Source organism: Narcine bancroftii, chromosome 8, assembly GCF_036971445.1.
Source record: "Narcine bancroftii isolate sNarBan1 chromosome 8, sNarBan1.hap1, whole genome shotgun sequence".
NCBI classification, from domain to species: Eukaryota; Metazoa; Chordata; class Chondrichthyes; order Torpediniformes; family Narcinidae; genus Narcine; species Narcine bancroftii.
In genome coordinates, this window is record NC_091476.1 from 16,410,570 (window position 1) to 16,428,516 (window position 17,947).

The window sequence follows — 17,947 nt, forward strand, 5'->3', positions numbered from 1 at the left end:
AATAGTTTTGCTTAATCTATCTTAGTTTGTGACTGCCCTTTCACTTCCCTTCAATCTTCTTCTGAAATCTTCAACCCCTGACAGAACTTCAGTTTTGTTTCACACATTGCAATGGAGGCTAATGCTTCTTCCACGGGTTTGAGCAGTGAGAAAGGGCATGGTTTTAGACTCCCCACTCTAAGAGAGAAAACTGACCATCTATGCCCCTCATAATTTTGACAACCACAATGAGGTCATTCCTTTCTCCCCCGAAGTTCCAGTGAGAAAATTCCTGGCCTGTCGAATCTCTCCTTAGGAGTAAAACCAACCTTCTGGTGGATTTTTTTTTATGGTCTTTCTAATGTCCCTGCTTCCTGTAGTGTGATAACTAGAACTGTACACAATGCACGAAGTATGGCTTGCCTAATGTTGTGGACATGACCCAACACTTGTACTCAATGCCTCGGCCTATGAAGGCAGGCATGCCAAATTCCTTCACAGTGTCCTCATTTTCAAGGAGCTAGGAAATTGTATCCTCTGTTTACTCTCCACATCAATAATCCTGAGTCTGCCAGTTATTGTAAATGTCATGTTAGTATTTGCCATCCCAAAATGCAATACCTCACACTTATCTGGATAAAATTCCACCTGTCATTGCTCTACCTCACTTTCCAATTGATATACATCCCTCTGTATCTTTTCACAATTTTCTTTGCTATCCACTAATGCACCAGTTTTGGTGTCTTCAGCAAATCCTATGTTCTGATCCAATTCATTGATATATCTGACAAACAAAAATAGGTTCCAGAAACAGTCCTATGTGATACATCACTAGTTGCAGACTTCCAGTCGGAAAAAATAATTCCTCAACTACCTCACTTTACATCCTTTCCCAAATCCAATTTTGAATCCACCTTGGATCATTTTAATTTTTAAAAATATTTTAATATACAGCATAATAACAGGCCCTCTGGCCCACAAGCCCTTGCTGCCCAATTACACCAAATTTACTTTACAACCCCCTTACATTTTTGAAAGGTGGAGGAAACTGGAGCATGGGGATGGAATCCACGCAGACATGGGGAGATTGTACAAACTCCCTACAGGAAGCATGATGACCGAACCCAGGTCGCTGGCGCTGTAACAGCGCTGCACTAATTACTACGCTAACCCTGCCGCCCATGTACACCCTAATCTTTTATCAAAAACTTAGCTAAAGCCCATGCAAACCATTTCTACAGTTTTGCCTTCATCTATTTTCTTGGCTACTTCATTAAATTACAAACTTCTCTGACTGATAACTCATCCTGCCGACTCGATTGCAAATTAAAGTGAACCTTCCTCCCTAGGGTAGGTTATTATGTAATGACATTGGAATCAGGACTAGGAGGCATAACTAATGGATTGCCTGTCTTCATCCACTGCAATGGATCTGAAATTGCTTATAGGGAACCATATAGCAATTCTTCTTAAAATCACTCAGATCTTCAAACTGAATCAGGAAGATCTGTAAATCTGTTTAATATAATAATGGGTTAATTGGAAATAGGAAGCAGATTTTAAAAAAGATCATTGTAAACATTTGAGAAGATGAACTAGAAAAGAATTATCTGAATTGCTAACAGAGGAAAACGGAAAACAGTCCCACCCATCTCACATTCCACAAGGAATTTAAATTTTAAATTGTATTCTCAAACTCTCATAAATATGTGCCATTGAAAACTGTGCACAAAAGCCCAACATCAATCACTCATCAATTTTATCTACAACTATAGCAAACAGTGCCAACAATTCAGATGAAATTGTATTCTATAGTAATGTATAAATAGAAAAAAAGGTAGCTTGGCATTGTTCAAAACAAAGGAAGTAAAACAGTAAAATATTTTCAAAATAATGCATCTAACCTTTCAAGGGATACTTTCCTTTACATTTGCTTAACAAGCGGACCTTGTGAATGATAAACATTTTGATCCTGATATGTCTGCTTCTGAAAGATTCCCACTCCAAAATTCAAGCCCATGATCAAGATTGGCATTTCAGTCCAGTCCTGACAATGTGTCAGAAGTGCTGGTTTTTGGATGCCATCATAAACCAAGTGAGTGTTAATTTATTCAGAGGACATAAGAGGTGCCGTACAACTACTCAAACAAGGGCATGCAGTTTGTCCATAGAACCACAGCTGTGATATCTTCCCTGACAAGCAAAGCCACTCCTCCCCCATTCATCCCTCCTGCTCTATCACATCTGAAACAATGGAGTCATAGATTAATACAACATAAAAACAAGCCCTTCAACCACTTAATTTACAGGAAACCAATCATTCTCATTTTAGGTTATGGCTTCCTCATGGAATCATCTCAAAGTTATGGGCCCCCTTCCTTGTCAAGCCTTTTGAGCTTCTCACCTACCAACTACTTAAAAAAAAACATAAAAATATTAGTGTTACATGAGGTGAAAAGAAAACAAGGCTTTTACTTAAATGTGCTGTGAGCCCCATTGAGAATAACTGCACTAAACTACATTAATCCCCATTTTTTTCCCACACATTCTCAACAACTTGTCCCAGAATCTAACAGTCTACAGACTAGGGACAATTTCCAGTGCACAATTTTGACTGCCAACCCCTGCATCATTGGGATGTTAGAAGAAATTGGTGCCAAATGAAACCCCCACAGTCATAGAGAGAACATGGAAACTCCTCACAGAGAGTACCTGAAACCAGGGTTAAATCCAGGTCTCTGGCACTTCTTTGTGCTGTTCTGCATCTCTCAGATATCAGCACTAAAACAAAATATCTGGATGTGTATCTCATTTGTTGTATGTGGCCTCATGCTCTGGATCATTTTGCAGCAATATTTCTTCCAAGCCAATAGAGACTATCCTTCAAGAATAATAAAGATTGATAAATGCCTTGAGATGCCTGAGGAAGTGAGATGTGAGTGGGTGGGAAGTGAGATATAACCAGGTTTTCCCCCTCTTTCAAAAAGAGCTTTATCTATTTCTGGCCCAGTGCAGCTAAAACCATCCATGGTAAGAGGGAGAAAAACTGCTTTTTTTTCTTAACTTTTATTCATCATTACTGGTTGCTCATTGGCATTTGTACAGGAACTGGCTGCTAGTTGGCCAGCTGAAGCATCTCCCACCCTGGTTTGGAGAAGGACGCGTGTTTATTAGAAGTCAGGCCGTCCTGCCCAACTGCCCAATCAGCTGCTCCATTCTGGCTTGAGGAAAATTGGTTTTAAGAGGCCTACAGGGGCAAAAGCAAGAAAATTAACAGAGATAAAACAGAAAGTACAGCCAAGATTTTATTACCTTGAACAGGATTGTTATGGGAAAAGTGAAAGAACTTGTTGTCTTGCTGTAGTTCAAGTTTGAAAGATAATTATTCATTCTTTGACCTGTAACACTTCAACACCACTTGAACATGGATATTGAAAACTAAAGTATATTTACTCTCTATAGATTTTAGCTGTTTCTTCTTGGTTCAGTTATAAAATTATTAGGGTAAAGTATGTATCTAAAGATTTCATTGGGCTCAATACACACTGACTGCTGGTGTGCTTTCAGAAATTCAGCGGAGCACAAGTTTCTTCCAGGTCTTGTACAAGGCATGCTTAGTCAGCACATGGCTTTGTATGATTGGACTGGGCCACCACCACTCAAAGGAGACATCAGCAGTGGTGCCTGATGCATAATTGAGTATTGAGAGCAGTTGTGGGACCTTTCATCATAAAAACTGCTTTAAAAAACTTCAGTTTTATCTTAAATTCCTCCCAAGCTGATTGAGTTCTCTTTGAGATGACCATATATTTCAGTGTTCAAGTCAAATGGCATATGTCGACCCCCATTTATCAGCCTCATTTTAAGGGTTTTATGGTCCACATCGATAATAAAATGTCATGCTGGAAAGATTTGATATTAATTCTGATTTATTTCAAAGGTTAAGTCCAATACACAAACTCACTGTAATTTTTTCCCGGCCCTGATTCTGTCCCATTTCCTATTCCTGCAATTTTTACATAAGTCTTCATTCCAAGGGATGTGCATTCAGCTTTACTTTTTGTGTAAGTTTACCTATCAATCTAGAATTAAGAAATTAAAATTATTTTATGCTAAAATTTTATAAATTCTTTGTTGTCCTCCAATTGCCTAATTTAAAACATGATTTGGAGTTGTGGCTCACTAAGCTATTTGTTCCAATCATAATAATGTTATGGATAGGAGCTGAAGCTTTAAATAGTACTATATTATGCATTCTTATCACTTAGCCAAAGTGTACTTTGGCCACAAGCTGTCACTGCATTTTCCTGGTTGAATGTAAGTACCAACAATGAAATAATGTTCTCTTCACAGATGTCTGGATACCCAGAGTATTATCCTGAAGTTTGAACTTCACCTATTTTTTTAAACTTTTTCTCATAAGTCACATAATGGAACCTTCAGCTGGCTTTTGTCATTCAATGGAACGATGACATCATTCATCTGTTGATCTGGGGGAAGACAATCGGAGGAAGAAATGGTGAGGCAAAACAACACTGGAATACTGGCAGACAACTGGCTGCGTGGCAATCAGAACCAATAAAGAGAAAAAAGCTGGTTGTAATGATCAGAGGTACAGCATCATCCCAAAGGTTTATCAATCACCATATTATTATTGGTATTAAAGAAAAAGCATATTTATATTAATTAATAAAATTGATATCCTTCCAAGGATCCAGGAATTGAAATCTGGTCCCACTGGTGCTGTTAGATGTCTAGGAGGGGGAAAAAAAATAATCTACATAAAAAAAGAAATAAACATTTGCATGAATATGATGTCATTCTCTAGCTTTGCACTGTTATACTGTAGGAATCAATCTTCACACAAGCTCCCTCAAAGTGCAATGAGATGAAGGCCAAGCCATTTTTTTATTTTTTATGATCATATTTGAGAAGTCAGCCTTTGTCAGCATTTGTAGATCAGTTTCCTGCTATTCTGTAAAAATTGCCATGAGATATTTTTGTTTGCTCAGGGAATAGGGTGGGACCCTATTCCAATATTGTATCCAAAATCGGAATTAATCCTAGCCAGTAAGAGGATTAGTCTAGAATTTTGGCCTCAAATCTTTGGAGTTGAATGAGAATTGAAGATCTTCTGGTTTGGCGGCCACCCAGGGACCCAAAGGTATCTCTCGGCATTTGGTCCAGTGGGGAATGTAGAAAGTATTCCATTTCTCCTAACCTTGGTCAAAAAAAAGATAAATGAAACATTCAAAAGATCATATTAAAAATCTTTGATCCAGGGCAGAACATTACTAATTGGGAGACCATTTCTGACAGTTGGATACCGTTCCCTCAACCCATCTAATTTTACATGCCATGCTCAAATATTGCATGCATTAATTCCATAAATCTATTGCAGATACTAAGGAGTAGTCACCTGCTAGCAATCTGTAGAGCTGTATTACATGTACATTTGACCTACATACAGTAAAAGACCAAATATCTGGACTGCTCGGGCATTGGGTCGGTCTGAATTTTTGGATTTTACAGATTCTTGGGCAGTACTTTTAAAATTCAAATTTAAGGAGGAATAAAGAAGAAGTGAACAGGTAAATGTTGATAGTTTATTCATTAGCAAATACAGCATGCTTCATTTAACAAAACAAGCAGTTATAAAGAAAAATAAATTCAACACGACAAAAATGTTAATGTAAAAATATTTCAATGCATGTACGTGCGTAAAGCTTGAAATTATGTTTAAAAATGTAGATTGCAACAGAAAAATACAGTCTACAAATGAATTTATTTGTGATAAGATTATTGGTATTAAGTCATTTGTTGCCGCCGTTAATCTGTGGGTTTACACACGTATGCACACAAAAGCCCACTAAATTTAAAAGTTGGAGATTCCAGATTCCTGGGTGGTGCAGATTTCTGATATCCAGATTTTTAGTCTTTTACTGTATCTGAGATTCCAGATTCCTGGGTGGTGCAGATTTCTGATATCCAGATTTTTAGTCTTTTACTGTATCTTAACTCTGCTCTACTTTCATTGGGAGACTAATGAAGACACTTTTTCCCAGAAAAGTATGATTTCAAATTGGGAGCAGAGCAGTGTACAGATACATCAATTATTAGCAATTAAATAGATTTATAGGAACATTAAATGGCAAACAAAGCATGGGTCTCCAATAAAAGAGAAAATTAAATGAAGAATTAAGAAGTTACGTTAACCATGTACAGAACTTTGCTTAAATAATATTCAATGTACTTTAAACAGATTTCCTCTCCATGTTATAGAAAGGTTATGATGGACACTTGAAAATATGCTGAGATGACAGCGAATGAACTAAAATTGAACGATCAGGTCCTTCAGAAAATGTAGAGACCAAGGGGTGATGGAAGACTTTAAAATTATGAAGGGGTTTTAGAGGGTCACTTGAAAATATTTTGAGATAGCAGCCAGAACGAAGGAGCAATAGTGCAGCATTAAAGAACAGTTTATTAATTTGGATTTCCTAGATTCAGAAATATATCATATTTCTTGTTCTTTCAAACTTATTCCTCTATTTTAGAAGACAGTTGACAAGATCACATATGGCAAGTGGTCAAAAAAGTAAAAGCTCATGGGATCCAAGGAAAAGTGGTACATCTGATCCAAAATTAGTTCAGTGTTTGGTAGAAAAGAGTAATGTTAGGTGTTTATTTTTGTGACTGAAAAGTTATTACTCCTAAGGGTTCAGTGCTCAGTCCCTTGCTTTTTGTAATAGTTTTAATGATTTAAATCTTAATATAGGAATCTGCTTGCAGATGTTTCAAACATTGGCTTTTGGTTGACAGGGAGAAGGAAAGTTTTATACTGCAAGCAGATGGTCTGGTCTGTTGGGGAAGGAAAACAACAAATGGAATTCAATCCACAAAAGAATGAGGTAATGTATTTGAGTCATGAAAGGGTGATCGCTAACAGGAAAAGGAGGTGGAGTAGCTCTATTGATAAAAGATGAAATCACTGCAGTACTGAGGCATGATAATGGCTCAAAAGCTCAAGAATAGGATTATCTTCCAAGTATCAGGACAGTTCAGTGATACAGCTAATAGAAGTGCTGCCTTGAAGAGACAGAGGCACGGGTTCAAACCTGATCACAGGAGTTGTCGCATGGAATCCACATGCTCTCCCTGTGACCCCATGGGCTTCCTCTGGCTTCCATTCACCTCCCATAGACCTCCCATATGTTGTTATGTTACTTAACCTCTGTAAATCCCCCTGAGTGTGTAGGTTAGTGGTAGAAACTGGGAAAGTCAATGAAAAGGTGGGGAGAATTAAAAAAAAATAGAGATTAATGTAAATGGGTGGATGATAGTCACCTCAGACTCAGTGGATTCAAGGGCCTATTTCCATCCGGTTTCTCTCTATCACTCTTAAGTTGGTGGAGATAAGAAATAATCAGGGTAAGACGTCATTGGTGGAAGCAGTATAGAGCCTTCTAACATTTTGGCTATACTGTAGAACAGAGTATAAATAAGGAAATAATGGTTTATGTAGCCCCTGCCGACAATTCAACACCTCCAATTTCCTGATGTCCTTCCGATAGCTGGGTGTCCAGAACTGTACTCTAACTGTTGGCTCACCAATGCCTTGTAGAGCTGAATCATGAGTTCCCAATTTTTGTACTCTATGCCCCTCGACCCAATGAAGGATGAAGGTCAGTGTGCCAAACCCTTTCTTCATGACCTTATCCACTTGAGTTGCCACTTTCATGAAACTATGCACCTGTACTACTAGTCCACTCTGTCCTACAATGCTCTTCAAGGCCCTACCATTCATCATGTAAATCCTGCCCTGGTTTAACTTATCAAAGTGCAACATCTCACACACATCAGAGTTAACATCCATTTGCCACTCCTTGGCCCACCTTCCCAACTGATCTAGACCTGTTGTAAACGTAGATATCCTTCCTCACTGGCCACTATGTTGGTGTCATATGAAAATTTACTCATGAAGTTAACTACATTCCCATCCATATCATTACTCAGCCATTCTCGACATTTTTATTTGGCTGCTCAAAATTTATGGGGCCCCTTCCCTGTGAAGCTGTCGAGCTTAGTTGGTTTCTTCTGTACTTCTCTCCCACTAGCTGCATAAAAATGAGTCTTATTAAGGACTTCAATCTGCAGCCCTTTCCCCCCCCACCTCCTTAAATGTACTATGGCACCCAGGGGGAGATTCAAGCCTCCTGTTGAGAATGGCTGCTCCAAATGACAAACAGCAGTGGACCCAGCATCAACCCCTGTGGCCTCCATTGTAGAGAGGCCTCCATTCAGAAAAAAACATCCTACCATATTACTGTCTGCCTTCTTCCACTAAGCTAGCTTTGAGTCAAATGGGCCAGCTCACTTTCGATCCCATCTGATTTAGCCTTCCAGACTTAATCAAATATCTTTCTAAAGTCCTTGTAAACAACATCTATTGCCCTGCCCTCATCAACTCTTTTGGTCACCTCTTCAAAAAACTGTCAGATTCTATTTAGTATTATGTAGTGGAAAAAGATTACTCAAGGAATTGTTAGAAATCCCAAATGGTTTGACAGCCAGCTCATTTAGTGCTGATGTCCACACTCCATCACTTTTCTGTTGATTTTCTTGTCCTGAAAGAGTCGACTCCTTACTGTAGAACCTTCTTATTGGTACCACTTTCCCACCCAGAACTTTCTTGTATAATTGAGGTCATGCAGAACTGCTTAGGGGCAGAAAAAAACAGCTACTTCTTCTCTGCATGGCACTAGCTGTGACTTATTAGTGGCATGCTTCACTCAGAGTCGAGGTTGTGGGCTCAAGTCCAAAGTTTTGGCCACAGAAGCTATTGCTGTCAGAGGTATTAACTTTCAGAAGGGATATTAAATGGAAGCCCTTGCTACCATCTCAGCGAGATGGTAAAGATCACATTGGAAATATGTGAAGATGAGTTCCCCGTCACATCCTGGGTCATTGCTATTTGTGTAATCTTACTGTTCAAAGATGTTTCTCGCATGACAATACCTATTGAGCTTTAAAACTACGTGATTTGCTGTCAACCACTCTGTCATCTTCTGAGGTTGTGAAAGATTCTATGTAAGCACAAGGGTTACCTTTTCATGAACCAGGAACATGCTGACATTGGTCTTGTAATATGAATGCCTAATATGTGTGGAGACCCTCTTGCTTGCAGAAAAGCAGGCCTTTCTCTTTCAGCACCCCGCACCCGTTTCATCAAAAAGATCTCTGCCAGTGAACTCTTGCCAGTTCCCTGTAATGGATTGAATATCATTTCCAACCAAGGCTGTGATTTTATAAAAATTAGAACAGCCAAGAAAATAAACTTCTGAAGATATGTTTGACATATTACAGTCTCATTTCATAAAACTCGGTATTTATTTTAAGAACAGTGCTTAGAGAGTTCTTAAGTGAAGTTTCCCAAGCCAATCATTTGCTTAGCAGCTTAACATTCAATTGTTTTATTATATGGCTTGCCTAAAGATTAAATCTCAGTAGAACATTTCTAGAAATTGATACAAAAAGATTTGAATAAGACTAACAGATAAGATGATGAAACCAGTCATTTTAAAATAAATATTTTTCATTTTCCCAAAACTGGAGCTATTTTATGACAATTGAGGAAGTTGTGTTCATCAAGGTAGTCTATCGTAGATCACAAAAACTTCCCACTTTACGTTTCCCGTAGCAGTTCCAGTCATCCAAATTCATTAGAATTCAGTTAAATGAAGAGTAAAATGCTTTTACCCAAATTCAAAAATTATTTGCAGCATCAAAGTCAAGTCACATTTATTATCATCTGATTACACAAGTACAACCCAATAAAATAGTGTTCTCCGGTCCTCGGTGCAAAACATGCAGACACACAAGCAGACAATACACACACACAGACAAACAATACATATTCAGGACAGGTATTTAATCTATACATATAAATACCAACCAATTTTCCCTTGCAACCGTTGCAACCGTGCCTGCCTGTCCCGCATCGGACTTGTCAGTCACCAATGAGCCTGCAGCAGATGTGGACATACCCCTCCATAAATCTTCATCCGCGAAGCCAAGCCAAAGAAAAGAAAGAAAAAAGAAAAGAAAAAAATAAATACATAAATATTTGTATACAAGAATACACCGTGGATCAGTCTCAAAAGGGCAGAAAATGCAGACCACAAAGCTGTTATTCAGGTCAATGACCCTTCATCATAACAGGAAAGGAAATAAAAGTAGCGCGTTGAGGCCAAGGAGATGTTTCTGAGTAAAAACTGAGTCATGACTGGAATAATCTAGGCTTCCTCTTGGATGAGTAAATGGGAGCAGTTAAATAATAAGGACAAGAGAAAAACAACATCCTTCCCAGTTCTGATGAAATGTCTTCAACCTGAACATTATTTCTCTTCCCATAAATGCAGCCAAATTTGTTGAGTGTTTCCACCATGTTGGTTTTATTTTAGATTTCCAGCATCTGCAGTTTAGTTTATTTTCAGTCTCAATAGGGGAGCTGCTTCTTCTGAGATTTTTATATTCATCAAGGCAAATTGAGATACATCCTCTGCAGATATTTTCTACAAACCTACCAACTCCCACAATAGCATGACTACACTCTGTCCCCTGTAAGAGTCCCATTCCTTTCCCTCAATTTCTCCACCTCCATCATCTCTGCTCCCAGGATGAGGTCTTCTGTTCCAGAACATTCGCGATGTCTTCCTTCATCAACTCACCCTCTTACCCACATCTCCTCTCTATTTTTCATACATCTGTCCAGACCCCCTCTGCTCTGAAATACCACAAGGACAGGATTACCCTTGTCTTTACCCACCATCACACCACCCTCTGGAGTTTCCATCTGCAATGTGATCCCGCCACCAGACACATCTCCTCACCTCCCCTCTCCACTTTCCTCAGCACCACTCTCTCCGGGACTCCCTTGTCCACTCATCCCTTCCCACTAATTGATCCATTGGCAGCTACACCTGTGACCACAAGAATTGCTCCTCTTGCGGCCACACTTCCTCCCTCACCACCATTCAGGGTTCAAAACAGTTCTTCCAAGTGAAGCAACACTTCACCTGTGAATCTACAGAGCTCACCTACCTTATTCGGTGCTCCTGTTATGGCCTGCTCTACATCAGAGAGACCAAAACCAGACTGGGAGACTTTTTTTGAATATTTTGTTTTTCATCTTCCAAGACTTGGACAAATCCAGAACAACACAATCGTTCTCAACAATAATATATTGCATTCAGAGCCCTTTATGCCCCCCCCCCTCCACCCACCCCTCTCCCTTCCATCCCATACCCTTATATCACAAGGAAAAGATAATTTAAATTAAACAAACACAAAAAAAATCTATAGAGTTACGGACCCTTAAAGGAACCAAATATAAATGAAAACTAACATGAAAAATTAAAAAGACACAAAACAAGAGCACGTCATCTGTGCCATGATCCACTCATTTATCTCAATCGTTCCACTATTAGTACGGATTTTTACCTCTCTTCTATTTGGAAGGGGTGTAACTATATCTGTGAACCTATATGCTGCCATACTCCAATGAATGTGTCATATTTCCTCCTTAAATTATACATGATTTTATCCAGGGGAACACATTCCATATTCCATCATGCAATATTTAGTTGGGATTGGGAGTTGGACTTCCAGGTGTACATTTCCTGGCTACCGCAAAGGCAACCTTCACAAACTGAATTTGGTGCTTAGACAGTTTAAAACTAACATCCATAAAGTTTCCCAGAAGGTACAATCCCGTCCCTGTAGAAAAATCCACCTTTGTTATTTTTTTCAGAATGTCCCCCAGGTCCTCCAGGAAGGATCTCACCACAGCAAGGTGGAGGAGACCATATTGTTGAATACTTTTGCTTTGTCTGCCTCAGTAAGAGTGGCCAAGCATTTTAGTTCGATATACTATTCCCACACCGACATGTCTATCCATGGCCACATGCATTTCCCTACTGAGGCCACAGGCAAATTGAAGGAACAACAACTAATATTCCGTCTGTGCATTCTCTGACCATGAACCGATACGAACCGATCTCACCATACTCTGCTATATGCCCCCCCCAAGACTCCCTCTTTCCCTATCCCACTGTCTCCTTTCCTCTAGTTCACCACCCCCCTTCCCTTCCCTCTCTAATTCAGAGACCTAACCTTCCCCATGACTTCCCATCATTTTTTCTTCTGAGCTTCCCACCTATATCCTCTTCTTATTCATTAGGCTGTGCTCCTCCCCTGCCCCTCCCCCCACCTTTTGATTCAGATGTCTGCCTGCTTTTTGTTCATCCCTTGACCAAGGGCTCAGGCCAAAAATATTGATTATTTTAACCTCCTGTAGATGCTGCATGTGTTTCTCGGCACTCTTGTGTATTATGCAAGGAATACATCATGAAATCGAGGTAGCAAATGCATATAGCTAATTTGTTGCAAGACAACCCCAAATGCAGGGGCAAGCCCAGTTACATTTTAATATATTTTAAGAACTAACTTCAGAAATGTACTTAATGCTGTTAATTCATGCAATACTTTGAGAATGCTCAGTCCTTCCTGAAAGCTATGTGGGAGATTTTTTAGAAATGCCACTTCAATCCAGCACGTAGAAAGTCACCACAAACATATCAGAAACTTCCGGACCATCTGCAATAAAGTCACAGAAGAATCCAAGGTGCAGATTTTATTTCTCACAAACACTTGAGAATAGAGTTTTGAATGTATAAGAAGGGGAGAATTAAGGGAATCAGTTTGGGAAGATCTGCCAGAAGGTTTCAGGGTTCTAAATAATGGGATATCATCTCTTCCCAACTGTTTAGCTTCATCACGGTTTGGTAAGGGGATACTAATACCCCTGAGCATAAAGCCTTGCAAAAGGTAGTGGACACAGCCCAGGTCATCACAGGCAAAACCCTCCCCAATATCCAGAACATCCACAGGGAACACTGCCATCGGAGAGCAGCAGCAATTGTCAAGGATTCACACCACCCAGCCCATGCTCTGTTCTTGCTGCTGCCATCAGGAAAGAGGTCTAGGTGCCACAAGACTCTCACCTCCAGGTTCAGGAACAGCTGCTTCCCCTCCACCATCAGACTCCTCAACAACAAACTCAATCAGCGATTCATTTAAGGACTCTGACTCTTACCCTTTATTGGTTATTTTTCCTCCCCATATTGCATAGTTTATTTACATTTCTTTATTTGTTTAAATGCATACGTTATGTACAGTTTTTTTTTCAACTACCAGTAAGTGGTAATTCTGCCTTGCCCACAGGAAAAAAGAACCTCAGAGTTATATGTGATGTCATGTATGTGCTCTGACAATATATCTGAAATCAGAAATCAAGGGATGTCTATCAGCCAGGGAGGCAAGAACAAGGATGGCTGGGATTATCTTACATGTAACAATACCCTTAGCTCCATGTCCAGGGGCAGACCAGACTTGGAGAACTCAAAACATTTTCAAATCAGAGATAGGAACAGTTCTTGTTGTAGCTCAAGGAGTAATTCATGATGCAATTATGTAAAGAGGCTGGCTTTGGGGAGGAGAAAAATGCCAACTTTATTATACTTCCCACGAGGTACACAAGAGAACACAGGAAATAGGAACAGGGCTAGCCCATTCAGCCCATCAAGCCTGCTCTGCTGTTTAATAAGATAGAGGCTAATCTGGCCTTGGACTCCACTCCACCTACCTGCTTTTTCTACGTGACTTTCAACTCCCCTTCTTTTCAAAAATCTATCTATCTGTGTTTTAAATGTATTCTTTGAAGCTGCTTCCTCCTCTTCCCAGGGCAGAGAATTCCACAGATTCACTACTCTCAAGGAAAAGCAGTTCCTCCTCATTCCATTCTCATCATACTCACTCAAATCTTGAGGCTATGTCCCCAAGTTCTCATCTCACCTACCAGTGGAAACAACTTTCATTCCCCTGTATTATCAATAGGTTAACCCACTCATCTCTGGAATCAACCTGGTGAACTTCCAAAGCCAGTACTGTACATCCTTTCTCAAGTAAGTAGACTAAAGCTGAATGCAGTTCTCCAGGTGCATCCTCACCAGTACTTTATACAGTTACAGCAGAACCTCTCTTAAATGTCGCGCTAGATTAGTTCAAATTACAGACAAAATGCCAAATTTACAACATTCTTAGCAAAGGTAAACCCAAAGGAAGCAAATGGTAAGAGCTGATTTTTTAAAAAAAAAGGATAGAATAGATAATATTTATGAAATTTCTTTGGGACATAAGGTGGAAGGTTTGTTTAAAGGATACAAAAGAATGTAGCTGGCAAGGATTTGCAATAGAAACAATGTTGATCAGACAGAGCTTGCTATTTATATGACTACCATCAACAATCCTGTGGGATTCCACCCAGGTTAGATAATTTAAAAACAAGGTCATATTTACATAGAAATCAACCCAAGATATCTCATTGAAACAATCCAAGGAAAGTTAACAATTCTGCTTGAGTAGTTCTGGAAGCAGAACCTGCCCTGATTGCTTGTTGGATGGGCAGCCCTGCACATAACTTGGTCTCTGTGTGTGGGGAGAAACCTATACCATTATGGGGGGCACTGATTCAATGACAGTAATAAATCTTAACAAAAACAAAAGGACTTTTGAGATGTGGCTGTTGGTGCACCTAAGATTTGATATACCGGAGCAGCTTGCTGCTCCATCTCAGGGAACAATTAGACATCAACCATATTGGCGGTGGACTGGTGTCATTTACAAATACAGCTGGCCAATACCTTTCTCTTACAGGTCAATTGTAATCCTTCAAGCTGAAGGTGAAGCAAATTTAAGAGCATGCTTTTCTTGACATCATCTTTTTATTTTTTTAATTTGAAATTAAACACGCCTTCTGGGTTATGGGATGAAAATCCAGTAAAATAACCTCCTGCCACACTTCCAGAATCAAGTTTATCCGTGAACTCGCAATCTGAAGCTTCACACGAAAATATTATGTGCATTCTTGCCACTATTTTCCATCCATGAATTATCAGGTCCATATTCAAATCATTATTTCATATGCACAGCAGCACAGAGATTTCAGATACGAGGTTTAATTTGTTACTGTAACTTTAATAGACAATAACATTCAGGAAACAAAACCATCTGTACTATCCCAACAGCAAAGCTCCAAATCAGGAGAATGCATTCAAAAAATGAGTCCATGGAGAATTAATTTGCCTTTAGAACTAACCCTGTGTACAATGACCTCAAGTAGTAATCACTGTGTTCAGTGCAGTTTAAACCTGCCTCAACAACAGGATGCAACTATCACACAAGGTCTTACTCACAGCAGCTGTGTACAAAAATGTATGAACTGTGGTCGCATCCTGTAAAGCCTTCCACATGGTGTTCCAAAAATAACGAAAGCTCCTTCATAAAATTTTACAAAGAACAGATTTATCTTTGTCTGTCATAATAAAAAGCAGAACCAGATGGGATAGATTCTCACTGTTGCAAACAGGTATATTGACCAGAGACTTTAGTGTTCCCAAGACACTGTCGTCATCTCACACTGAAGAAAACGTTTTCCACAATATTTTGTAGAATGCATGCTTAAGCTATTCTTTCTCACAAATAAACTGCTTTGTGTATCATTCTAATCTAGCAATGTTTTTATTTAAAGATCAAAAAGTGGAAATGGAAATACAGCTGCTTCCTGGCTGCAGCACATGGTCTGCATTCAAAATGTTCAGTTCCTCTGAATTAACAAACATCGAGTTTCCCTGTCATTTGAAGAAGAGAAAAAAGTTATAGGGTGGCTTATATCCACATTGAGCTTTCCAGAGAAGATATACTCAAAAAAGGAAACACATGATTAAATGCCTAATATTTTAGATTTATTGTCAGAGTACACACATGACATCACATACAACCCTGAGATTCCTTTCTCCTGCAGGTGCGGCAGAATTACCACTTATTGGTCGAGCAAAACATAAATTGTGCACAACATAAACATATAAGCTAATAAAAGACCTGTAAGCAGATAATGAATGTAAACAAACTGCGCAATACAGAGACAAAAAAAGAAAATCAATAAAGTGCACAAGAGCCCTTAAAAGAGTCTCTGATTGAGTTTGTCATTGAGGAGTCTGATGGTGGAGGGGGAGCAGCTGTTCCTGAACCTAATCATGCAAGTCTTATGGCATCTATACCTCTTTCCTGATGGCAACAGCAAGAACAGAGCGTGTGCTGGGTGGTTTAGGTCTTTGATGATTGCTGCTGCCCTCTGACGGCAGGGTTCCCTGTAGATGTTTTCAATAGTGGGGAGAGTTTTGCCTGTGATGTCCTGGGCTGTATCCACTCCCTTTTGGAGGGCTTTATGCTCAGGGTTATTGGTGTTCCCACACCAGACTGTGATACAGCCAGTCAGCACACTTTCCACCACACATCGGTAGAAATTTACCAGGGTTTTAGGTGTCATACCAAATCTCTGCAAACTCCTGAGGAAATAAAGGCGCCATTGGTGTGCTGGGTCCATGAAAGATCCTCTGAGATAGAGACTCCCAAGAGTCTATATATGCTCACCCTCTCCACCTCTGATCTCCCAATGATCACGGGATTGTATATCCCCAGCTTTCCTTTCCTGAAGTCAACAATCAGCTCCTTAGTTTTGGTGACATTGAGAGCACCATTCAGCTAAGTTTTCAAACTCCACTCTGGATGTCTGACTCATCCCCATCTTTTATACCACCCACTACCATGGTATGGTTAGCAAATTTGTAGATGGTGTTATTGTCATACTGAGCTACACAATCGTAGGTGTAAAGTGAATGTAGCAGGGGGCTAAGAACACAGCCCTGTAGTGCTCCAGTACTGATGAAGATTGTGGAGGAGAAGTTCTTACCAATCTTCACTGATTGTGGTCTGGAGGTGAGGAAATCCATGATCCAATTACACAGTGTTAACTCCAAGGGCTTGGAATTTGCTGATCAGTTTTGAGGGGATGATGGTGTTAAATGCTGAACTGTAGTCGATAAAGAGAATCCTGATGTATGTATCTTTACTGTCCAGGTGTTCCAGGGCTTTAAATAGAGCCAGTGAGGTGGTGCCCACCATAGAGCTTTTAATACGATAGGCAAACTGGAATGGATCTGTGTCATTGCTCAGACAGGAGCTGATCTGCTTCATCACCAGCCTTTCCAAACACTTCATCACTGATGATGTAAGTGCTGCTGGTCCATAGTCGTTAAGGCAGGTTACTACACTCTTCTTGGGCACCGGTATGATTGATGCCTGTTTGAAACAGGTGGGCACCATGCCCTACTGGAATGAGATATTGAAAATATCCATGAATACCTTGGTAAGTAACTAGTGCCACCCAAATTGAAATAAAATGAACATTCTGTATAAGAATGAAAAGCAGAATGGACATTTATTTGCCATCCTTATGAAATTATATTCTATACAGCAATTTCCCCTTTTTTTACAAATATTTATTCCATCTATTTTCATGAACTACTACAGACACCAAGAGTTGTTCTTGGACAGCACTTTGGACTTGAACAAAGCTTACTTTCACTTCAGTTTTGTAGGTTCTGATGTGACTTATCAGGCCAATGTGGGATGGGCAGATTCTGCCCTAGCTGTGCCTCTTCCATTCTCTTTGCTGGGGTTCCATTTGGATCTGGCAATAAGATTCAAGATTCTCAGCACCATATCAAGAGCTCCTTTTCCATTCTGAGTAGTCAAGGAGATGGAATCTCATGAGTGAAGATATTACCTCTTTTAAGAAAACGTTGAGAATGTCCTCAAAATATTTCCTGTGTCTACCTGGTAATATCTCGCCACACTGGAACTATGGAAGTTACAATGGGGCCAAATGGTTTCACTGTGTATTGTAATTTCTTTTTAATGCTTGTTACATGACCTTCTGATTCTGAGTATTTGTTAAGTAGTTCAGTCTATTTTACCAGTTTTATCTGCTCCATTCTTACTCTACTAA

The 17,947-nt window shown here is 39.6% G+C and overlaps 1 long non-coding RNA gene across 2 annotated transcripts; it reads right to left on the reverse strand.

Annotated features, from left to right (window-relative positions):
• Positions 1 to 2,987: 2,987 nt before the first annotated feature.
• Positions 2,988 to 15,399, reverse strand: LOC138741672 (uncharacterized). Of its 2 annotated transcripts, XR_011343656.1 has the most exons (5): positions 15,294 to 15,399; positions 9,935 to 10,037; positions 9,087 to 9,244; positions 4,376 to 4,469; positions 2,988 to 3,226 (listed from the first exon to the last, which is right to left on the reverse strand). It is a non-coding gene; the product is annotated as an uncharacterized lncRNA (long non-coding RNA). The 2 variants fall into 2 exon arrangements; XR_011343655.1 differs by having other exon boundaries at positions 2,988 to 4,469.
• Positions 15,400 to 17,947: the final 2,548 nt, after the last annotated feature.